The 25263-nt window shown below is 41.5% G+C and overlaps 1 protein-coding gene across 11 annotated transcripts in view; it reads left to right on the top strand.

Moving 5' to 3' along the window:
* Positions 1-25263, top strand: part of LOC106081495 (dystrophin, isoforms A/C/F/G/H) — a 1057252-nt gene that overhangs the window by 597626 nt on the left and 434363 nt on the right. The gene's annotated exons all lie outside the window — the stretch shown is intronic.

The following is a 25263-nucleotide window of genomic DNA, read 5'->3' as shown; positions in this document are numbered from 1 at the left end:
CACCCTAACTTTCTGCCAAGCTTTGGAGTATATGCAAGCCCTAGACATGCTGTTAATATAGCAGCAAGATGTGCGCCAGATAGTCCGCTTCCTTTTGTAGTAACGCCGGAAATATTGCACCGGGTCCGGGAGACTTAAATGGTTGGGGTTTCATCAAAAGCCTCAACATGTTCTCCGTTGCTTCTGCTCTCACACCCATTTTGGCTACTAATATTTCATTAAAAGCCTCAACATGTCCTTCGTTGTCTCTGCTCTCACCCTGATGTTGGGTACTAATATTTCTGTTTGGACGTAAGTTTTTGAGAAAAACTGTTTCTTCCTGTCGTCATTACCGCTATCGACCTGTTCGAAGAAAAGCTTCCAGGAGGCACGTATTTTTGCTCTGATCATCGTATTGTATTCCTTGAGTTGTGTATAATACACATCCCAATAAACTGCGTCTTTCTTACGACGTGCTCTGTTATATAGTCATGGTCATCCAATGTTTTTCTTGAGTCGATCTATTTTATCTAAGAGTGCAACTCTTTTCGAAAATATTCACGATTGCAGTTGTAGTCCTGTTGACATTTTCATCAACTTGTTCTATGCTTGGAAAATTCATGGTATCTTGCCCAAGACTACCTCTAAGAAGTCTACCGCATTTTTTCCAGTGCGGGCTGTGCTATTCTAAACCGAATGTAGCGATGGTCCGAGAAAGAGTGACTTATGGAGACCCTTCAATCCTTAAACTAATTGATTAGATTTTCCGAACATATTGTCATACCTAAGACCTCCCCCCTTATCCTCTTAACAAAGGTAGCGGTATAACCTATGTTCAGTGTTATGAGGTCATTAGTATTCAAGAATTCTGCCAGGGCTTGGCCTAGCTTATAAATGTCGGTATAACCCCAGAAATGTAGTGAGAGTTCCAATCTCACCCTATTAGTACTTCATTACTTGTTTGTCCTGCCTTTCTCACCAGCCGTTGCAGTTCCGACTTGGGCAGCGGTGTCGTAGAGTTGAAAGGCAGATAAAGAGAAGCCAGGTATGCTCTACCCTCTCCCTGTCTCAGCACTGCTGTCTCCGATATTCACAACTCTGGGGAAAGGATATTATTTAAATTTTTGTTACAAATAACACAATACGTCTATTATTTTCTCCGAATTTAAACAATTTTCCTTTGACCAATTGCGTACAAGTTAAATCTGTATGTGAAATTATTAAAGCATACTTTTGGGCAGCTCAAAAAATCATTTCATAATTTTTGCTACATTTACAACAAGAAAGGATAAAATCTTTATAGAAACGACATATTTTTGTTATCAAATATCTTACTATTTTGAATATAAAAAATATATTTATTTTATGCAATACCCTTAGTTTATTTTCGTTTTGGTGTTTGGTAGCACCAGTTACCATCTTTTGGACAAAAATGGAAAACGTGACTTTTTGAAGCATTAGTGGGAGCCTGCCATGTACCAAAGGGTTGCTAGCTAACTTGTGTGTAACTTTTAGAGCGAAAATATGGCACATTGTGGATTCTAACAGACTTCTAATACGTTTCCATTTTTAATAGAGTTTACAACTCTGGCTAACTTTGTCCGAATGAGTTCATGCCAAACATGCAACAGTTTCCATTTGCATGCCATGTGAATTGTGGCAGCTGGCAACTATTATGGCTAACAGTAACTGAATGAAAAACATTTTGGAGATGTGCGCTTAAGGGAAGTTTCCAAAAAAAAAATAATTTTATTTCTCTTTTCTTTGCGAATGTATTGTATTGTAAATACCCACAAAAGTCTGTAGTGGTTGTTTGGCTTTTCCCTGAAGCCATTTATGCTTATTATTTCCCTTTGTACAGTAAAAGTTAATTGATTTTGGTTTTCTTCTTTTTTTAGTATGGGACAATTTCACTTTTTTTTTTTTTTTTTGAGTTTGCATCTGTTTTTCAGTCGTTTGCACTCCATTTCATTTTTCACTTTATATATGGGAACATGTTGCCTTTGGCTGAGTCCTTGGTCAAATGCTCGTCAATAGCTTTAGCAAATGTTCATTTGCTGCATTGGGGAGCAACTACAGCCAAATGAAATAATTAAATAATATTTTATAGTCGACGTGCTTATGGTCCAAAATGATGTGCCACAATTTGGTGAGAAGGGTCAGGGAAGTCGATGGAACTTTTTGGTATTTGACTTTACTTTTAAATGTTTGTAGATGTTATGAATATTAATGAGCTGTTTGCTTTAGTAACCAATTTTATCTGAGTGAACTATATTGCTGGGACGTGTCTTGTTTCAAGTATTGATTAGTGCGAGTAATTGGTTACGTACTTTGAGTATGCAAATTACTTTTTGAGTGTAGCATATCTTTGGGAGCATAAATTAACGAAATCTATTTTTAGATTGGAGCAATCGGGGAAAATTGATTATGATCATTAAGACACAGTGAAATTTCATTTGATAAAATACCGAAAATTAGTCAAAGTTAAAGAGAATAACTTAATTCGCTAATCGGTTAGCTATACTTCCAATAAAATAAAAAAGCGAAAAGTAAGTTTGAATTCTGCATACACGTACTTGTTGATATCGAAAAGAACCTTGTGCTAAATTTTTAAAGAAATCGGAGATTTATCTAAATTGAAACCGATTTTGATGAAACTTTGCACACTAAAGAGTATTGTGAAATCACACGTAATGAGAGGTTTTCGGTTTCGAGAGAAGAATCTCAGCGAGGGTCTATGTGGTTTGCTCGAAATTGAGCACGCCCTTACCTTCGCATTCCGATGCGTCTCTTATTCTCGCAAAACTTCATCGCCAGCCCGACCACATGTTCGAGTCTATGCGAACAGTCCCACTTGCCCCATATACCTTCATATTAGAACGCCTAGTGTATCGATCATCTTCTCTCATCCATCCACTCTTTCCCAGACAATGCGGAAACACGTTCCTCTAATATCTCCTAATCCGCTCCATCTGATACGAGTATACCAAATTCCAGATCGGAAATGATTGACATCGTCGACCTCACCACTTGAGAATAAATCATCATCTTGTTCATATTACTCAGGCCCTTTCTGATATGCATAACACGAAACAGGACTGCATATGCCGCCTTTCCCTTCTTTATCACCTCATCCACATGAACGTGAGGTTTCTTACAGTAATACTCCCGGTATTCCTAATTACTGTGTCGCCGATCCTAACCGAAGGATCGGCACGTTAGAGCGCCCAACAAGCCGTTTGCAGCCTTAGGGGTATGCCAATAGTGGCATGGGGAGGATTAATATCCGCACCCCTTTTTCAACCTAACTGAAGAAAGTAGCAAAGCAATTTTATGTACAGTGCCATTCCTCTACCTTTAAAAAGATGATTTGATATTTACCCAAAATGAGTTCGAGTCTCCAGCGTTTAAGTTATTGGATAAGAACCGCAAGATATTCCTCCATTCTCTGCTGAGCAACTATCGCCCTAGGATGTATGACCGCTATCAAAATATCACCAGCATATGATATCACCAAGTTGTTCCTCTGGGGCATAGGCATATCCGCCATATAAAGGTTATTTAGCGTCGGCCCCAAAACCCAAGGGAATCCATAACCCTTCCTATCCCAGAAGAAGATTCCTCTATTGCGACCATAATGTTCCTATCCGAGAGATAGTTGCCGATCATCCTCGTGATGGCAGACGGAAAATCATAACGCTCCAATTTAATTAGCAGACCCCGATGCCATACCGTATCGAACGCCTTTTGCAAGTCCATGATGACAGCCAAAGTCCCTTATAAATCGATCCGAGACCTTGGACGTGGAAGTACCAACTCTAAAACTAAACTGACTCTCCTCTACACCCAGAGAAAAGTTGATACCAAACGTGCTCATTTTAATACAATACGGTATTGATAGTAAAGCAACACCGTATGGTACAAAAACAATACCAAATGGTATGGATAAAGCATTAAACGGTACTACCGTTTGGTACTAGACTTATTGGCGAACTCGTATTGGTTTTAATATCAATCTGTTATTGGTTTTAGCACCAAACCGTTATTAGTTTTAGTATCAAACCGTTACTGATTATTCCACTCCCTAATGAACTAAAAAACAACTAAAAGCATGCTCAGTTCGGCCGCGCCGAATCTTATATACCCTTCAAATGCAAATTTTGCCCATGAACATTCCACTAAGGGGCAAGCTACTCACATATCGATGAGTGCAATCCGATTCAATTTTTAAGCTCAATGATGAGGGGCCTCCTTTTTATAGCCGACTCCGAACGGCGTGCCGCAGTGCGACACCTCTTGGAGTTTTAAGTTTTACATGGCATAGTACCTCACAAATATTGCCAGCATTAGTAGGGGAAAACCACCGTTGAAAATTTTTTTCCTATGGTCTCGCCAGGATTCGAACCCAGGCGTTCAGCGTCATAGACATACCCATAATGGGATAAGCCGTTATTCAAATTTTCAGACAAATTGGATAATAATTGCGCCTAGAGGCTCAAGAAGTCTAGATCCAAGATCGGTTTATATGACAGCTATATCACGTTATGAACCGATTTGAACCATACTTAGTACAGTTGTTGGAAGTCATAACAAACACGTCATGGCAAATTTCAGCCAAATCGGATAGGAATTGCGCCCTCTAGAGGCTCAAGAAGTCAAGACTCCAGACCGGTTTATATGACTGCTATATCAGGTTATAGACCGATTTCAAGCATACTTAGCACAGTTGTTGGAAGTCATACCGAAACATGTCATGCCAAATTTCAGCCAAGTCGAATAAGAATTGCGCCCTCTAGAGGCTCAAGAAGTCAAGATCCAAGATTGGGATTATAAATGGATCATATCAGTCCATGTTTTGATATAGCTGCCATATAAACCGATCTTGGATCTTGTCTTCTTGAGCCACTATAGGGCGCAATTCTTATCCGAATTGGCTAAAATTTAGCATGACGTGTTTTGTTATGACTTTCAACAACTGTGCCAAATATGGTTCAAATCGGTCCAAAACCTGAAATAGCTCTCATATTAACCGATCTGAGATCTTGACTTCTTGAGCCTCTAGAGGGCGCAATTCTTATCCGATTTGGCTTAAATATTATACAACGGCTTCTCCCATGACCCTACGTACATTCGTATCAAATATGGTCTGAAGCGGTCTATAGCCTGATACAGCTCCCATATAAACTGATCTCCCTATTTTATCTCTTGAGCCCGTAAAGGGCGCAATTCTAATTGGAATTGGCTGAATCGGACCATAACTTGATGTATCTCCACTAACATAGCAGTTCTTTTCTTTTATCCTTTATTTGCCTAAAAAGAGAAACCGTTAAAAGAACTCGACAGACGCGATCCATGGTGGAGGACCGCTTAGTCCAATTTGGGCTTAATATTTCCTACATTTCGGCGGTATCTCCCCAATAAATGCTTCAATGTTGTCTTCGAATGCGTCGATTAAAGCGGCCTTATCGGTATAGACATGAGCTTTGTTTGTATAGCCATGAGCTTTTACGCATGCTCTGTGGCATGGAGTAACGTCTAGTTGAAACCACATGTCATGCACATAAAAAAAAATTGGATATCATCTCACGGTAGCGCTCACCATTCACAGTTACTTTACGATTCGCATCATCTTTGAAGAAGTGCGGTCCAATGATGCCACCAGCCCATAAAACGCACCAAACTGTGAGTTTTTATACCCACCACCATGAGATGGGGGTATACTAATTTAGTCATTCTGTTTGTAACACCTCGAAATATAGATCTGAGACCCCATAATGTATATATATTAGGTTGCCCAAAGAGTAATTGCGGATTTTTCATATAGTCAGCGTTGACAAATTTTTTCACAGCTTGTGACTCTGTAATTTCATTCTTTCTTCTGTCAGCTATCAGCTGTTACTTTTAGCTTGCTTTAAAAAAAAAGTGTAAAAAAAGTATATTTGATTAAAGTTCATTCTAAGTTTTATTAAAAATGCATTTACTTTCTTTTAAAAAATCCGCAATTACTTTTTGGGCAAATACTTTCTTGATCATCTCGACATCCTGAGTCGATCTTGCCATGTCCGTCTTTCGAAATAACGATAGCGATCGAACGCGTAAAGCTAACCGCTTGAAATTTTACACAAATACTTAATATCGATGTAGGTCATTGAGGATTGCAAATGGACCATATCGGTTCAGATTTGGATATAGCTCCCATATAAACCGATCTCCCGATTTTATTTCTTAAGCCTATCGAAGCCGCATTTTTTGTTCGATTTGGCTGAAATTTTGCACATAGTGTTCTGTTATGACTTACAACAACTGTGCTGAGTACAGTCCAAATTGGTCTATAACCTGATATAGCTCCCATATAAACCGATCTCAAGATTTGACTTCTTGAGCCCCTGGAAGCCGAAATATTTATCCGATTTGGCTGAAATTTGGCACATGGTGTTCCGTTGTGACTTACAACAACTGTGCCAGGCACGGTCCAAATCGGTGTATAACCTGATATTGCTCCCATATAAACCGATCTCCCGATTTGATTTCTTGAGCCCCTGGAGGCTGCCATTTTCATCCTATTTGGCTGAAATTTTGCACAGGGTGTTCTATTATAACTTCTATCAACTGTGCTTAGTGCCATACAAATCGGTCAAGAACCCGACATAGCTCCCATATAATCTGGTCTCCCGATTTGACTTCTTGAGCCCCTGGAGGCCGCAATTTTTGTCCGAGTTGGCTGAAATTTTGCACAAAATGTTCCGTTATGACTTCCAACAACTGTGCCAAGCACGGTCCAAATCGGTCTATAACCTGATATAGCTCCCATATAAACTAATCTCCCGATTTGACTTCTTGAGCCCCTGGAGGCCTCAACGTTCATCCGATTTGGCTGAAATTTCGCACATAGTGTTTTGTTATGACTTTCAACAACTATGCCGAGTACGATCCAAATCGGTGTATAACCTGATTAATGTCCCATATAAACCGTTCTCCCGATTTGACTTCTTGAGCCCCTGGAAGCCTCAACTTTCATCCGATTTGGCTGAAATTTTGCACATAGTGTTCTGTTATAACTTCTAACAACTGTGCCAAGTATGGTCTGAATCGGTCCGTAACTTAATATAGCTCCCATATAAACCAATCTCCCGATTTGATTTCTTGAGCCCCTGGAAGCCGCATTTTTTGTCCAATTTGGCTAAAATTTGCCACAAAGTGTTCTGTTATGACTTACAACAACTGTGTCAAGTACGGCCCGAATCGGTCCATAACCTGATATAGCTCCCATAGAAACCGATCGCCCGATTTGTCTTCTTCATCCCCTGGAAGCTTCATCTTTCATCCGATTTGGCTGAAATTTGGCACATAGTGTTCTGTTATGACTTACAACAACTGTGCTAGGTACCGTCCAAATCGGTAAGGAACCTGATATAGCTCCCATAGAAACCGATCTCCCGATTTGACTTCTTGAGGCCCTGGAAGCCGCAATTATCATCCAACTTGTCTGAAATTTTGCACATAGTGTTCTGTTATGACTTACAACAACTGTGCCGGTCAACAACAACGGTCCAAATTGGTCTATAACCAGATATATCTCCCATACAAACAGATCTCCCGACTTGAGTTCTTGAGCCCCTGGAAGCCTCAACTTTCATTCGATTTGGGTGAATTTTGCACATAATGTTCTGCAATGACTCTCAACAACTGTGCTAAGTACTATCCGAATCGGTCTATAACCAGATATAGCTCCCATATTTTAGCAGAATCCATATTGGTGGGTTTCCAAGATTCGGCCCGGCCGAACTTAGCACGCTTCTGTTTATACCCGATGCTTTGGTAGCTCTGCTTCTGCCTGATCTTCCCTCCAAGATCGACAATTCTGTTTATTTACGTACCCAATGAGCCAAAAATGAGCTTCGTTGCTCAATGGAAGAAGCGCGCGATGAACTTCCTTACCAGACAACGCATTATGACAATAAAATTCAAAAATTTGCAAGTGTTGTTCGTTTGTAAGACGATTCGTGGTTAAATTATAGACCAAACTGAAGTTGCTTGACAGCGAAACAAAACACGAAGTGTGCTTGAGCTAAATATAGCTAAAAAATCACCCTTGACAAATGAGACCCATGGTGGAGGGTATATAAGATTCGGCCTGGCCGAAGTTAGCATTTTTTTCTTTATTTTTTTTTTTAATGAAATATGACCAACAAGAAATTTCAATTGCTAAAGTCTTTTTTCCTATTGCAATTTTTCATTTCTTGTGCCCAGAAATTCGTTTCCTCAAGGAACCATAACTACAGAGTCATAGTAAATGACAAATTACAACACATTATATTTCTTCATTCAAAACGAATTCAACGTGCTATTGGAGTGGAAGAAGACATGGAAGAGGAAAAAAATGTCAGCAAACATCATCAGAAAGCAGGAGAGCCCCTCAAGGCATGCAAGGAAAACATAATGTCTCAACACAGCTACAACCCAATAGGAATATAAGGAAACAAGGACATGCCCATATTCATGTTATATTTTTGAGTTTGTATTGTCAATGACGATGGTGATGAAGTTGTTGGACATGTGTTCTCTTCTACTCAGGGTGGAATAGGGGAGCAATATTTTGGGCTCAACCAAAACAAAAAAGGAAACTCGCACACACCCAACTCGCCCCAGGAAGACATATTCTCAATAAATAAAACATTTCACGAATGCTTCAAATGAAAGAGAACAAAGACCAAGAAGTAAAGCAGCAGAAGATGAAGAAATAAACTAGAATGAATGGTGTGAAATGATATAGGCAAAACAATAATGGAACAAACAAGCACATGAAGATGAAAAAAAAAAGAAAAGAAAAAAGACTCGAAAGAAAACACAACCGGCAGCAATAAAACAAATAAACTCTGACATAAAAGACATTGTACTTTTACAAAAGTTGACACAACAAACAACATGGCAAAAGAACTTGAGGACTTACCCTCCCCCCGTATTTCCTAAGAGTTCTTTTGAAAACCCCAAATATGTTTCTTCTCACGAAATTCGCATGGTGTTGTAAGTGAGGGTGGGGCAAGGGAAGGATTTTGACCAAAAACGCACTGAACAGAAAAAGACAAAGTCAACTTTTAGATGTCGCAACGACATATAAAAGGATTTAAAGATTTTATGGCCTCTTTATGTTACACATCACAGATAATCTGTGTGAAAATCATAATGCACAGTCACAGGATGTTAAAGCTCCATCACACAGGCACTAAAGGATTTGAGAATGTCTTTTAGTCACACACATAGGCAACAGTGTTGCCAATAAACAAACAAGCGAAAATAATTTCACAACAAAACAAAAAAAAACCTAGAAGGCGCTTAAAAACGAGTTTAGGAGGACCAAAATGATAGAAGTAATTTAAAGATGGGCTTTTTTTGAAGGAATAAATGTATCCGTCCAAGGATCCTTTGAGTTTCGCTGCGTAACCTACGTTGATCCGAAGTTCATTCGTATTCTTTTTCCCTATATTTTACCTTATTTGACATTTTTGTACCCAACACCGTAGGATAGGGGGCATATTCATTTAGTCATTCCGTTCGCAACAGATCGTAATATCAATTTCCGAACCTACAAAGTATATATAATATTTCGGATCGTCGTATAATTCCAAGACGATTTAACGATGTGCGTGTATCTGTCCGTCCGTCATTGTAATCACTCTACAGCCTTCAAAAATTGAGATATTGAGCTGAAATTTGGCACAGATACGACTTTTTGATGCACGCTGGTTAAGTTCTTGAATGGGCCCAATCGGACCATATTTGGATATAGCTGATATATAGACCGATTTTGCGATTAAGGGCCTAATGCCCATAAAGACTTTTTTTTCACCCGATTTTGCTAAAATTTAAAACAACGAATTGTTTTAGACCTCTCAACAACTTACCCAAATATGGTACCGATCTAGCGATAAAGGGCCTGAAGGCCATAAAACCTTTTTTTTTATTACCCGATTTGGCTGAAATTTAAAACAGTGAATTATTTTAAGCCTCCTAACATCCGACCCAAATATGGTACAGATCGGACTATATTTAGATATTGCTGTCATATAGACCCATCTCCCGATAAAGGGTCTGGAGCCCATAAAAGCATAATTTATTACCCGATTTCGCTGAAATTTGCAACAAGGGGTTATTTTAAGCCTCCTGGCATCCGACCCAAATATGATACAGATCGGACTATATTTAGATATAGCCGCCATATAGACCGATCTACCGATAAAGGGTATAAAGCCCATAAAAGCTTTATTTTTTAACCGATTTCGCCTACATTTGAAACAGTGAGTTATTTTTAACCTACCGACATCTGCCCTAAGTATGGTTCAGATCGGACTATATTTAGACATAGCTGCCATAGAGACCGATCTCCCGATAAAGGGTCTGAGGTCCATTAAAGCTTTATTTTTTATCTGATTTCGCTGAAATTTGGAATAGTGCGCAGTTTTAAGCCTGCCAACATCCGACCCAAATATGTTATAGATCGGACTATATTTAGATATAGCTGTCATATAGACCGATCTCCCGATAGAGGTTCTGAAGGCCATAAAAGTTTTATTTTTTATCCGATGTCGCTGAAATTTGGAATAGTGCGCTGTTTTAAGACTCCCAACATCCGACCCAAATATGGTATAGATCGGACAATATTTAGATATAGCTGTCATATAGATCGATCTGTGTGAAGCCCGTAAAAGCTTTATTTGTTAACTGACTAGCCGAACCGGGCCTGCTCCGCTGCGCCTTCTTTAACTTTCTAATATCTTTTTAAGGTGAGGACACTTCGCCCTATGACGCTGAATGCTTTCGACTCCTGGCGAGAACATTGAACAAAGCTGCGTTTATCCCCTCTTAATGTTGGCGACATTTGCGTGGTACAATGTCATGCATGGTCATTTGAAAAATTTTCCCGCCGTTCAGACTCGGCTATAAAAAAAAGGGTACTTGAACCCAAATTTTAATGCCATATTTGTTGTCTGGTCTCCAATACCTTTCATTCGATACCCTTATTGTGCCCATCCGACCACTTTCCGATATGGGTGGCGTTTTTGCGGTAAAGGGGAGGATCCGCCTCTACCAGAGGCGGATCCCAGGCTATATACTCTAAAAAGTATATAGCCTATGTTTCCTTTCAGACAAACGTACACAATCTATGCAAATTTTAGGAAAATCGGTTCAGCCAAGGGTCTAATGGCGTTTTTGAGAGTTGGCGTGACCCCCTATGCTTCGATCTGATTTTGTATGCAGATTCGAAATCTATTCCCGAATACCTTTCATTTAAGCTTCATATTGAAATGAACGTCCAATATGTCTGTATGGGGCATTTTTGAGATTGGTGCGGTCCGATATTCGTATTCTACTATCCAATACCTTTAATTTGATACCTATATTGTCCCTATCGGTCCACTTTTGAATTTGGTTCGTGTTTAAGGGAGAGTATCCTTTCCCCTCCGATACCGAAGAATTATATAGCCTATGTTTCCTTCCAGACCAACCTACATAATATGCGCAACTTTCGAGAAAATCGGTTCTGCCGTTTTTCAGTCTATACGGAACAAACAAACCGAGTCCCATATATCCGTGATTGGCTAATGTGCCCATTGTGGGCGTTTTTGTGGGGGTGGGGTGACCCCCTATACTACGACATGAATTTGTATGCCAGATTCGTTATCTGCTCCCTCATACTTTTCATTTGATACTTATATTGTCCCGATCGGTCCACTTTTGATTTTGGGTGATGTTTTTGGTATAAGGGGGAGAGTCCGTCCCCCTTCCGTTACCAATAAATTATAAAGCCTATTCCTACTTCCTGAACATATTCGTAATCTACTCCCGAATACCTTTTATTTGAGCCCCATATTGTCATGATCGTCAAATAAACCTATTTTAAGGGGTTTTGGGGTTGGGGCGGCCCTCCAAGTACTTGGGCCCTACTTTTATTAATTCGTACTCTACTCTTGAATACCTTTCATTTGAATCCCATATTGTTCCGGTCGGTCCATTTTTATTTTTGGGTAGTACTTTTTGGGTAAGGGGGAGGGTCCACCTCCCTCCCGATATCAAAAACCTACACAAGACCAACCTACACAATCTGTGAAAATTTCAAGGTAATCACTTCAGCCTCTATGCGGAGTCTATGCGGAACAACCAAACAAACCGACAAACAAACACAAATTGGATTTTATATTAGACCACTAAATGTCTGTGCCGAATTTGCGAATTTGGGTGCTTAAGTTTTCCTATTTCCACCGGATTGTGACGAAATGGGTTTTACATATATACCCAAGGTGGTGGGTCCGGCAGAACTTAATGCTTTTTTTACTTGTTCAGCTTTTGAGTATTTTATTCAATCGTTTAAATGTACGATGTTTAAATACTTTTGATTACATTTGATAGAGTTTGTTAATAAGTCTTTGGATTCGATTTAAAATCCATCGATTTAATACAAAGCGGCAACACTGTTCCTACAGCGAAATTCACTGGATTTCTTGCACTCACTCACACACTTGCTTACTCGCATTAAGATTGTGTGTTGATGCTCAATGGTGAATGGAAAATCCTATGCTTGCGGCTGGAAATAGATGAGCCAAAAAGGGGTAGTTGCTGCTGTGGTTATGTCGCTGTTGATGATACCTGAAGTGTGGGGGTATTTATTTATGTCTTCATTTTATTCTCGGTTAAATGTCAAATTCCTCATGACTTTATCGCATGTTAACACAATATTTGCATTAAGATTATAACCCAGTCGGTAAGAAAGTTACCATTTAGCCCCCCCCAATCGGAAAATGTTCCTCCAGTTTCCCTTTTTAGAGAACGAGTGATAGAGAGAGAGAGGGAGACGGGGACCTCTAATAGTTCTTGGTATTATGCCAAAGCCTTTAGGTATAAATAAAACCTTGAATATATTGAAATTTTATGGCTAATGGAAATATTTTTCCTTTTTTTTTCTTGCTTTCTTTACAGGTATGTATGCTGGAAATCTCTTTCAAAAAGGCTTAAGGTTGTCATCTTATATAGGCATGTAAGTTGTTTTGAGAATTGTAATGGGATTTGAAATTCAAAGGAAAATCTTTATAAGAAACGGAAAAATATTATTTGGAAATTGAAAATCCCTTAATGTGGTGTGAGTCAGAATTGATTACTTTTTGAAGCTATTGTGTAAATGCTAATCGTGTATATTTAAAGGCAATTTAAGTTCAAGGCATCATAGTATTTTTTTTAAGAATGTCTTCATATGAAGGTGAACGCCAGGAATCTAATCCAGGCAAGAACGTAAATAAATAAATAACAAAAACCACCGCCGTAGATAGGGTTTTAATTCTAAAAGAGCTTAATCTGACGAATAAGATAAAAATGCTGAAGAAATTCTAACTTTAATTTATGGATCTTAGCAATCGCAATGGTGGATTTGTGAACGGTCTTTTACAGTTATACTGAGAGCAAAAGCGGCATCAATCTGCCACACAGCTTACTCATCATCAAATATTCCGTCAATATGCGATGTATAGCACTTTTTGAAATACAAAAACCAATTTGACGATTGTTTCAAGCATTTCATTTCTGTCGTGGACATCTCAACAAATCGACCTCTAAAGTGTTCGTCATGGCAGCTCGTATGCATCCGGTTAATCTCACCCACCCAACATTTAATAATTGTATACGAAGGCCTGAAGACCGACAGACCCAACTGCTTAGTGTAAGCACTCCTTGCCCCGACGAAAGAACGGAGGAGTGACAATCCATTGCCCTACTTTACATTGGCTATGACAGAATATCTGTTCCACTAGCCGAACGTAGAATAGTGTTTCAAGCGCCTCGATCTTCTGCGCTCATTCTAAAATCTCTGACACCAAGTTTCGAGGTGTCTCCCACAACTTGATCTTTCCATCGGGCTTTTGGTCTTCCCGGTTTGCGTGTACCACCGTGTTTGCCTTTAAAAGACTTCTTTGCTGGAGCTTCTTCATCCATTCTGACAACATGACCTAGCCAACGCAGCCGTTGTATTTTGATGCGTGTAACTATGTTATCGTCGTCATACAGCTCATACAGCTCGTGGTTCATACGTCGCCTATATTCTCCGTTAACGCAAACTGGTCCATATATTTTACGAAGAATCTTTCTCTCAAATACTCCAAGCACTGCCTCATCTGCTTTCACAAGTACCCATGCTTCAGAACCATATAACAGCACGGGTAGTATCAGTGTCTTGTATTGTGTAATCTTCGTCTGTCGAGAGGAGGCCTTGTTTCTAAACTGCTTACTTAGTCCAAAGTAGCATCGGTTTGCCAGTATTATTCTCCGTTTTATCTCATACGTTTCGGTTACGGCGGTGCCGAGGTAGATAAAGTTACTGACTATCTTAAATTTGTGGTTCCCAACTTTCTCAATTTTCTTTATCTCCTCGGTTGTGCAAGGCTTTTTGTTAGTTGAAACCATTCATTTCGTCTTATCTCCATTTACTGCCAGACCCATTTTCGCTGACTCTTTCGATTCTTTCAAAGGCTGCAGTTACTACTTCCGGTGACCGTCGTATGATATCGATATCGTCGGCATAGGCGAGTAGCATGTGCTCTCTTGTGATTAGTGTGCCATATCTATTCACGTCTGCATCTCGTATAATCTTCTCCAGCAGGAGAAGATAGGCTGTCTCCTTGTCTGAAACCTCGTTTGGTATTAAATGGTTCGGAGACATACTTTCCTATTCATACTGAGGAACGCGTATCAGCAAGTATCATCCTGCAGAGTCTTATTAATTTTGCAGGGATAGCAAACTCAGACATGGCTTGAAATACCTTTGAACGTAAAGGAGTATTGAAGGCGCCTTTGTAGTCAACAAAGGGATGGTAGGTGTGGATTTGTCCTTAATGTCTGGTCTAGGGTGGATTTACCAGGTCTAAAGCCGCATTGATAGGGCCCAATTATCTCATTGATTTTTGGTTTTAATCTTTCACGCAGTATGCTCGAGAGTATCTTGTATGCGATGGGGAGGAGACTTATTCCTCTGTAGTTGGCACATTCCGTCTTGTCTCCTTTCTTGTGTACGGGACATAGTATGCTGAGGTTCCAATCATCGGGTATGTGTTCTTCTAGCCAGATTGCGCAGATAAGCTGTTGCATACGCCTTATCAACGTGTCGCCGCCGGTCTTAAATAGTTCAGCGGATAACCCGTCGGCTCTTGCTGTCTTGTTGTTCCTTAGTCCGGTTAGTGCTACTTGGACCTCATTCTGACTAGGAGGTAAACATTCTACACCATCATCAGGGAATTGTTCTGCGGTACCTCTCCCCCGCCAACATCGGACACTAGCAGTTGGGTAAAATGTTCTTTCCATATCCTCAGCATGTTGTCTGTGTCAGTTACCAGTCCTTCTTTGCCCTCTCAATGGAAAATGCCGCGAAATCCGAACTTTGGTACCTTTGGTGCGGATATTAATCCGCCCCATTAAACTATGGACACACACCTAAGCCAGTAGTCGGCTTGTTGTGCGCTTGAAAAACTAAATGGTAACCTAGAAAAAGAAAATTGTATGTTACGAATTCCGTGCTACTTACAAAATCCTTAATTGTTTTCCTTAACACTACTCTAAGTTGGTTCATGTTTGGTATTGTGTCCCCACCTATATACCGGTGCCTTCTGGCGCGAAAGCCAGGCAATGACACAGGTAAGGCTACAACGTCTCACCAACTTCCCCGGATGCTCTACACATGCTATCACTTGCCCCACCGATTTTGCTGAAATGAGCTCGTATCCCGTTAAAATACCGAAAGCTATACTGATCTCCTTACTTCCCTTCATTAATAGCCTCGCCGGTCCGGTCACGCCATAGGACTTTCGCCGTCCCACCAACTGTTTCGCTGTTCCACAGTGTAACGCATGTAACACTCGTCACCCACGCTCTTTACTCGGACAGCGTCGACTCGAATGGCTTTGGGTTAACAAAGTTTATTGACGGCAGTCCTCTATCTTTCACCGCCTAATCGTCTGTCCTTTCATTCCCTCTTACTTTGTTATGGCCCGACATCCAAACGATGCGGATTGTGCTTTACACAGAGAAGGCGTTAGTATTCTTCATACTCTACAAGACTGTTCGTGACCTTACGTCCTGGTAGTTATTTCCCCTAATGGCAATTTGACTGTCACCTAAGCACCGGTGTATTTTAGCCGCGAAAGCCGGGCAATGGCATAGGAAATTCTACAACGTCTTACCACCTTCACCACATGCCCTACACATGCTACCACTTGCCCCACCAATTTTGCTGAAATGAGCCCGTATTCCTATATGGCCCGTTATAATACCGAAAGCTATACTGATCCCCTTTTTACTTTCTTTCAGTAATAGCCTCATCCTTTGACGACCCAGTTCACTCCATAGGATTTTCGCCGTTCCACCATCTGTTTCGCTGTTCCACAGTGTTACGCATGTAAACCTCGTCACTCACGCTCTTTACTCGGACTGCGTCGACCCGAAAGGCTTGAGGTTAACCAAAGTTTATTGAAGGCAGTCGCCCTCTGGCCTTCACCGCCAAATCGTCTATCCTTTCATTCCCCCTTACTTCATTATGGCCCGGCACCCAAGCGATGCGTATTGTGCCATCCTCAAAGAAGGAGTTAATCTCCTTACACTGCAAGACTGTTCATGACCTTACCATCCACCTTGTTATTGCCCATTTTACTGTCCCTAAAGATGTTCACACTCGACGTCCTCGCGTTGTCACCACACCACCCCACGTATTCCGTTATCGCCCAGATCTCCGCCTGCAGAGACGTATTATGGTCAGAGAGTCGAAAACAGATCTCAGTCCTTGGGTTTTCAATGTAGAGTCAAAGGCCCACTCTGTCCTCTAGATTTTGTCTATCCGTGAAACATGATCTTGACAATACTTGGGTTCCTTCAATCCAAGACTGTGCTGCTGGCAGCAGTACCTTGCCATCGACCTAAAGTGTCGTCTTAGGTATCCGATCGGATACCTCTTCCCTTCCTTCCAGATTTCCTATCGTCGACTCGATTATAGCGCGATGGTATGAGCTGCTCCCATCCCCACTCGATTCTCCCATCGCCTTAAGCCTCATTGCCCTAGCGGCTGCCTCGCACTTAATGTATATGTCAGTGGGTCGGATATCTAGAATAGTCTCCAGTGCCCTAGTGGCCGTGGTTCTTATTGCTCCGCCTATGACAAGACATGTTTTCTGCACCGGTTGTTTATTCCTTCTTCTTCATAGCAGTCCACCAACTACTGAGGCGTAAGTAAGTTTTGGTCTAATCACGCTCCTGTAGAGCCATTGGATTATCCTCAGATTCAGGCCCCATTTCGAGCTTAAGGCCGGTCTACATAGTGCCAAACATCTGTGAGCCTTCTCAGGAATTGAGTTCTCTGTCACTGCACTGCTTGATGTTTCAGCATTAAGATCTTTATCCATCTTAGTCTCCCTAATATCAAGAAAGTCGTTGATGGTTCCGTCGTCGGGTCCCTGCGCGTAAGGCTGTGTTGGGGCTCTAGCCCCTGCCTGTTGTTTAAGTATAAGGACCTTTGCTTATTCTAGTCTTCACAATATTAAGAGAGTCGGTGTTTGTCTCGTCGTCGGCCTCCTGTTAGGCAGCATTGAGTTTCCCGCCACTGCACCGCCTGATGGCTCAATATGAGAATATTTTCCTGTCCTTGTCTTCTCAATTTTGAAAAAGTCTTTAGTCTTAACCAAACTTGTCACGGAGACCTGATCGGCGCCCACCACAAGAAGAGTTCCTTCCTCCTTCTTCTTTCTGTGGAAAACGTCCCATTTCTCCACCGAAAAATCTTAGTTTTGCTTGCTTAAGACTTCCATCATTCGTTCCGTCGCGATTTCGCCGCCCACATCCATGATGAAGACAGTCTGCTGAGTCACAGTCCTCAATGATGACTTAGAGGCCGCTCGCGCTTGCTTCGTTGCCGTTTCGACTTTGTCTCCTTCCGCAGGACACCGTCTGGTTGGTGTCTCCTTTGCGGGGGGTCTGGCTTGGTCTTCCCAAAGTACTTGAAAGTAAGGAGCTCTTTTTCTTCTTCAGCGTCTTGGCAGTGTTATGCTCTTCGGCAGATTTCACTCTCTTTCCAGCTTCAGTAGAAGTGCCTGGAATGTCAGTTCCAACGCTTCCAGCGTCCTACGCTTTCATCCAATTGCGCTGCCGGTACACTCTCCTCCGGCTCCTTTGTCGTGCCCAGGTTTGCTTTCTCGGCCATCTTGTGCGCTTAACAAAGTCCTTGCTCAATACTGCCGTCATCTCGCGCAGACCTCATCTAACGACTATTTCATTGACACTGTCGCTGTCTTAATCTGAATTGAAAATAGTTTTACTTTCAGGCTGGGGACGAACTGCGCATACCTCTGGTTTATCCGTCTCTTCCTCATTCGTGCGCTTGAAGCATTACTCTCAATTACAGGGGCCAAGGCACCCGTACCTATGGGAGGGGTGGATAAAATGCTACGGTCTGTTAGGTCTCTGGATTCCGCAGCTGTTGGGTTTGCTTTCTCAGCCTTCTTATGAGCTTAGCAGACTCTTCGGTAACTACTGCCGTTATACCGCTATCCTTATTTCTCGATTCGGTTACGATGGTTTCATTGCCACCGTCTCTGTCTGAATCGAAAACACCACCTTTACTTTAAGGCTGGGGACGAACTGAGCATCCCTCTGGTTTATCCGTCTCTTCCTCATTTGTTAGCCGGACGAATAGTTGTGTGCTTGAAGCATTAGTCTCGACTTCAGGTGCCAAGACACCCACACCTAGACGAAGGGCGGACAGCATGGTATGGTCTGTTGGGTCTTTGGAGTCCGCAGCTGTCTATGGAGTCCATGAGACGAATTCCGAAAGGCGTAATAGGTAGTATCTATCCGAGATACAGAGGAAGACACGTCCTCTACACTCAACGGGATATATACTTTGTATACTCTTATATAACTCCCATATAAGCCGATCACCCGTTTGAACTTGACGAACCTCCAGAAAGCGCAAAAATTATTAAAATTTGTTTTTAAAGATAATAGTAGAGAGAGTGACAGAGAAACCCCCTAGAGCAGCGAACAAAGAAAATAGAAATACCACCACACGAAAGCTGTGCGAGCAGCAAAGCACATGTGGTGGCTGGTTAAATTGGTTTTTGCCTTGCTTTTGCATACACTGTTATTATTGTTACAGGTTAACTTGCAAAGAGTGCCTTTCAACAACAAATTTCTACTTTCTCTGACATTCAAAATAAATTGCTGTAGAAAAATTAACAAATTTCGTCGTCATTTTATCGACCAAAGTTGTTGTTTTTCAAAATTATTTTTATCTGTGTATTGACATTTTTATACTGTCCTCCATAAGATGGGAGTACACTTAATTTACCCGAAAACTTTTGGGTCGACACAGTTCGAGTTAAGAGCGTGGGCGATGAAGACGAGGCTATTACTGAAAGGAAGTAAGAAGGAGGTCAGTATAGCTATTGGTATCATAACGGGACACATAGGACTACTTGCTCAAATGCAAATTGAAAATTTTCCCCATGAACATTCCACTAAGGAACAGGGGCAAACTTCTCACATATCAATGAGTGCAGTCCGATTCAAGTTCAAGCTCAATGATAAGGGGCCTCCATTTTATAGCCGAGTCCGAACGGCATGCAGCAGTGCGACACCTCTGTGGAGAGAACTTTTACATGGCATAGTACCTCACAAATGTTGCCAGCATTAGGAGGGGAAAACCACGGCTGAAAATTTTTTCTGATGGTTTCGCCAGGATTCGAACCCAGGCGTTCAGCGTCATAGGCGGACATGCTAAACTCTGCGCTACGGTGGCCTCCAAGTTTCAGTGAGTATCATCTCTTAATATAGGTCAGGTTAGGTTGAAAAGAGGGTGTGGATATTAATACGCCTATGCCACTATAGGCTTTGTTAGGAATTCCGTGCTACTTACAAAAATATAACGAATTATAACGGCCAAAAAATATTCAAGCGGTTATCAAACTATTGTGACATCTGCCAAAATTGACCCACCCTAATATCCATATATATCCTTATATTCATATACTCATATGAATTTTAAAAATTCCCTCTTACACAAATAGCTTCAATACAAATTTCAAGCAAATTTTATGTATGTCTAATTGCTTGCATATTTCTTCATTAGGTAAAATCTGTTCATTCTTAAAAATTAATCACCTGTGATTTTTTGCCTACAAAAAATTCTCTTTCAAGTACATGTTTAAATTCGGCACGAATACGCGCACGCACTAATGAAATCTTCAATCATACAGACATAATCCCTTTTTAAATAAATGTTGTAATCAGTCTACCACTGATGACGAGCCTGAGAAGAAGTAGACGTCAAACACACACTTATGCCAAGAAAATTAATCTCTCTAACCATGTAAATCCCTGTCTCCTTCTGACTTTGTCAAAGCACAGAAGGAATGAAACGAAAAGGAAAGCGAAACCTCACAGGGGGGAGGGGGAAGTAACAAAATAAATAATTTTCTTGAAAAGCATTTAAGAACTTTATAAGAGCCCAATGCTAGTACTTCAATGGATCTTCTTTTGACGCTCTTAGGAGCTTTATTTCAAATGTACACAGAAATACACACACACACAAACATTAGAATCCTTGTGGTTTTTCGAATGAGTATGAGTGTTTTTATCATCTGCATATGTGTGTAACAATCAAATGGTAGGCGCTCAAAAAATCTTTGAAATTAAATACAAACATACTTTCAAAAGAGGAGTGTAACACAGACCCTCCTACAGAAACGGATGCTATCTGTTTTATGAGTTGCGCCCAAATGTAGGCAGTATAAAATTTTTCACAATGAAAATCAACGTTGTCTTTTTTGCTTCTTCTTCTGCAAACAGGCAGCCACATGAACAATCAGGAGGACGATGATGGTGATGATGATGACAATTATCATGGTGGAACCAAAGCAGTCGCAGCCTTAATTTGTCATATGCAAAAAGGTCTTTGCTAGTAGGACACAGTGTTTAAAAGAATTCCTAGGAGTTAGGTTTGGTTAGGTTATGGTGGCTAAATCAGATTCACTTAGACAATTTATGGTACGTTGTGATACCACAAGTATTATTTGATGTGAAAAATTGGAAAGGGAGTGCAAAGTTTTAAGACGTTTGGTCATGTTTTCTTAGCTTGGCTAAGGCAGCAAAAGGGTCTATTTTAGCCAACTCAATAAGTTTAAGTATAGCCCACATCCAAATTTTATATAAATCAAATAAGTATTAGAACTTGTAATGGTAGCGGGCCTGAGAGATAACCCAGGGGTATTGTGAACATTCCAGATTACATAGCCCAATCTAGAATTTAAGAGGTTCACCGCTTTGCTGTCGATGGCTAGAACAAACATTTCAGTCAGTCTCTGTCTAATTGGAAAACATGCTGGCAGACTGAAGGTTTCCAGTAACCATTTTTGCAGATGCTGTGAGGACATCGAAGAAGAAGAGACTATAGAAGAACTTCTTCCGCCTAAGCAATCATACAATGGTGTAGATTTATCTGCAGAACCGGACCATAGTCACAATTCAGAACTTCCACCAAGTTGCGTTTGCCACGTCCTCTGATTTCGCCAGGAGTTCATTCTCACAAGTTTCGTTAGATCTTGTCCTGATGAACTTCCGTACGCATTCAGGGGCAAGTGAGAAAGCAGTGGAACCACTCTTCCTCATTACACTGGACACTTGCCGTGTGGACTATTCCTCCTTAGACGTTTCACTAGATGCTGCTGACGAATTACTTTTTGAGTTTCTAATTTCCCGCTGGCTCACACCTTTAGCCCAGTCCAACCAGATGACCCACCCAAACGGGGCTTGTTGGGTCCCGTTTCGATGCCTTCCCCACTGTCTCGATTGTGGCAGGGGGATTTTCAGTTTCCTGCAATCCGCCAGACCTTAGCGATGTGTTCGATAGTTCCTCATTCAAGCGTTGAGCAGTAACTGCTGAGTTGTCTCCTGATTCCCCAGCCCCACCGCATCTATAGACCTTCAGTTTCAACTTGTTAAATCCGTACAATAGAACTCCTTCAGACTTGTTGAGGTCTGCAAGACAGCCGGAGTTTAGTATGATACTGCATGTCTCCGGTCACCATCAGCCTCATCCAATCTGTCACAATTTAGAACTTCCACCACTGTTGTGTTAGCCTCGTTTTCTGATTCCGCCAGGAGTTCATTCTCACAAGATTCGTTAGATCTTGTCCTGATGAGCTTCCGTACACATCCAGGGGCAGATGCGAAAGCATGGAACCACTCTTCCTCAGGTCACTGGACACTTGCCGTATGGACAATTTGAGTTCCGTGCTTACCCGCTGGGGCACACCTTGAGCCCAGTACAACCGGATGGCCCAGCCACGCAGGGCTTGTACGGTCCCATTTCGATGCTTTCCTCTCCTGTCTCGATTGTGGCAGGGGGATTTTAAGTCTTCTGCAATACGCCAGACCTTAGCGATGTAGTCGATAGTTCCTCTTTCAAGTGTTCAGCAGCAACTGCTGAGTCGTCTCCTAATTCCCCAGTCCCACCGATTCTATTGAATTTCAGTTTCAACTTATTAAATCCTTAGGATACAACTCTTTCAGACTTGTTGAGGTCTGCGAGACAGTCGGAGTTTAGACGAATACTGCATGTCTCTGGCACCATCAGCCTGATTCAATCTACCAATCTTCCAGTCGGTAGTTGAAAGATTGGGATTACATTCCCTTAGTCTTCCAAGTATGGATTTAGGATGTGAAGGAATCCTTGGTATCCAAGCATGCGCCATTTGTCGAAAAGGAAGATCTTCCTTCTTGACTAAATCTTGTGCTACACTTGGCCAGATCTTAGCAATCTTTCTTAGCGCACAACGATACATTTCAATTGAGCGTTGATCCCCGAAGGCAATTAGTCTCTATCAGCCCCGATACCAGCCTGCATCGTCACAAACTGAAGGAGACCCGGAAAATTCCGCAAGAACATCGGAGTATACTGATGATAGTCTATTGACTATACCACTCAAATTATTCCTAGGTATACAGCCCTGTTATTCTTCCTTGTCGAAAACAGCCATAATAAAACTCTCCCTATCAACTTGTTCGCCCTAGTTCTTTTAGTCAAGGGATGCCCTCCAGGTGACTGCAGCCTTCTGGCTGACTGCGGTGCAGTTTCCGAATCTAGGCGTGTAGACTTTGGGGTGACCTGTGCAGCGAATTCCGCAACCCATTTTAGGGAGTCTCTCTCCCTATTAGTGAGAGTCTTAGGATTATAAGTACCAAGCCTCTCAATAAACCTGAGAGCGATGCGCCTTCTTATATTTAAACCTATTAAAAAGCGTGATGCTCCAGGCTCTAGTGGAGCATCCGCTCAACCAGTCGTGGTTTCAGTAGCAGACAACATGCTATGGCCCGATAACACCATCGCAGCAGTTAGGTCTTTGGAGTCCATTCTAAGCCTACTCCCGGACTGGAATCAAACGCAGATCACCAACCGCCTAATGGATACCACTATCGTCGCTAATTAAAGGAAATCCGATAATAAATGCGCCTTTTGGGGGATTATAAATGGGACCAAGACTCTGAATCGATATACCGTTCTTCATGGCTGCTATATCCAAATCTGGACCGATTTGGGGCAAGTTGCAGAAAAATCGGGAGGAGCCTAACACAAAGCACTGTCCAAAATCAGCAAAATCGGATAATAAATGTGGCATTTATGGGACTAAGACCCTAAATCTTAGGAAATCTTAGGATCGGTCTATATGGCAGCTATATCCAAATCTGGACCGAATTGGGCCAAATTGACGAAGGATGTTGAAGGGCCTATATAGTCTCCAGTGCCCTAATAGGAATGGTCCTCACCGCTCTACCTATGGCAAGACAACATGTTCTCTGAACCTGTTGTATGGTCCTTATGTTGCATTTTTTCGTCGGCTTGATTATACCGCGATGGTGTGAGCTGCTCCCATCCTTAATCCATTCTATCATCGCCTTCAGTCTCACAGACCTATCGGCTGCCTCATACTTAATCTGTATGTCAATGGGTCGGATATCTGGAATAGTCTCCAGTGGCCTAGTAGGAGTGGTGCTCTGCCTATGGCAAGACAACATGTTCTCTCAACCTGTTTTATGATCTTTATGTTGCACTTTTTCTCCATAGCAGTCCACCAAACTACTGAGGCGTAAGTAAGTATTGGTCTAATCACGCTCCTATAGAGCCAGTGGACTATCCTTGGATTCAGGCCCCATTTCGAGCCTACGGCCCATCTACATATTGCCCAACATCTGTGAGCCTTCTCAGGACGCTCCTGAATGTGACTTCAAATACAGTTTCCTATCTAAGATCACATCTAAGTATTTGATCTTGTCAGATATCGAAATCGTCTTATTGAGGAAACGTGGTGCGTTAAATTGGCCCTCCTTCGTCTTCCTTGTGAAGAGGCATATTTCTGTCTCTGGGTTAATATTGAAACTACTGGATCTAGCCCAGTCATGCGCCATATGAAAGACTCTTTTGGTCCTTCTGCATGGCTCGTTCGGATCCTTACCCTAAAGAAGTATTTTAACATCGTGGTGGTCACCCATAGGAGTGGCGATGAGTGCCACCCTGTGGCGTGCTTTTTCCACTTTTTCCCTTATATTTATGCCATGGGACACACAATTTATCCCTTGACAGAGATATGCTGTTTGTATTTGAGCAGTTCACTGGATGTCCTAATCTTTACCATGGTTTTGAGTAGGAAGGACGTAAGGCTTATGGGTCTGTAGACCTTTGGTATCGCATTTCTTGCATTGCCGGGCTTGGGTATAAACACCACCCTTGCCTCCTGCCAGGCTTTCGGAGTATATGCAAGTCCTAGGCACGCTGTACAAAATTTTGGCCAGATGAGGCTCCAGATAGTCTGCCTTTTTCTGAAGTAACGCTGGAAATATTCCATCCGGTCCGGGTGACTTAAATGGATTGAAGCTCCTCAAGGATTCCTTCACCATAAATTCCGTAATTATAGAATCTACATATTGTAAAATATGCTGAGTCCTTTTTAAACCATACATATAACGGACTATGCTGTTAAAAGCTAAACTCAATTTTCGGAGAATCACAATTCGAAAAAAGTTCACAACCATATATCAAACCTGGAACTAGGAATGTTTTCGCCAGAAGAATTCGCATATTTATGGGTGTAAAAGAGAGTGTGATCCATAAAGCAAAGAAGCAGACTTTGCAAAAGTCTACCCGGCTGCAATGTTAGCATGATCGGACCAGCTCAAAGAACTGTTAAAAACCACGCCTAAATTCTTCGCACT

This window comes from Stomoxys calcitrans, chromosome 2 (assembly GCF_963082655.1).
Source record: "Stomoxys calcitrans chromosome 2, idStoCalc2.1, whole genome shotgun sequence".
NCBI classification, from domain to species: domain Eukaryota; kingdom Metazoa; phylum Arthropoda; class Insecta; order Diptera; family Muscidae; genus Stomoxys; species Stomoxys calcitrans.
The sequence above is the reverse complement of the archived record's forward strand: the minus strand, read 5'-3'. Positions and strand labels throughout refer to the sequence as shown.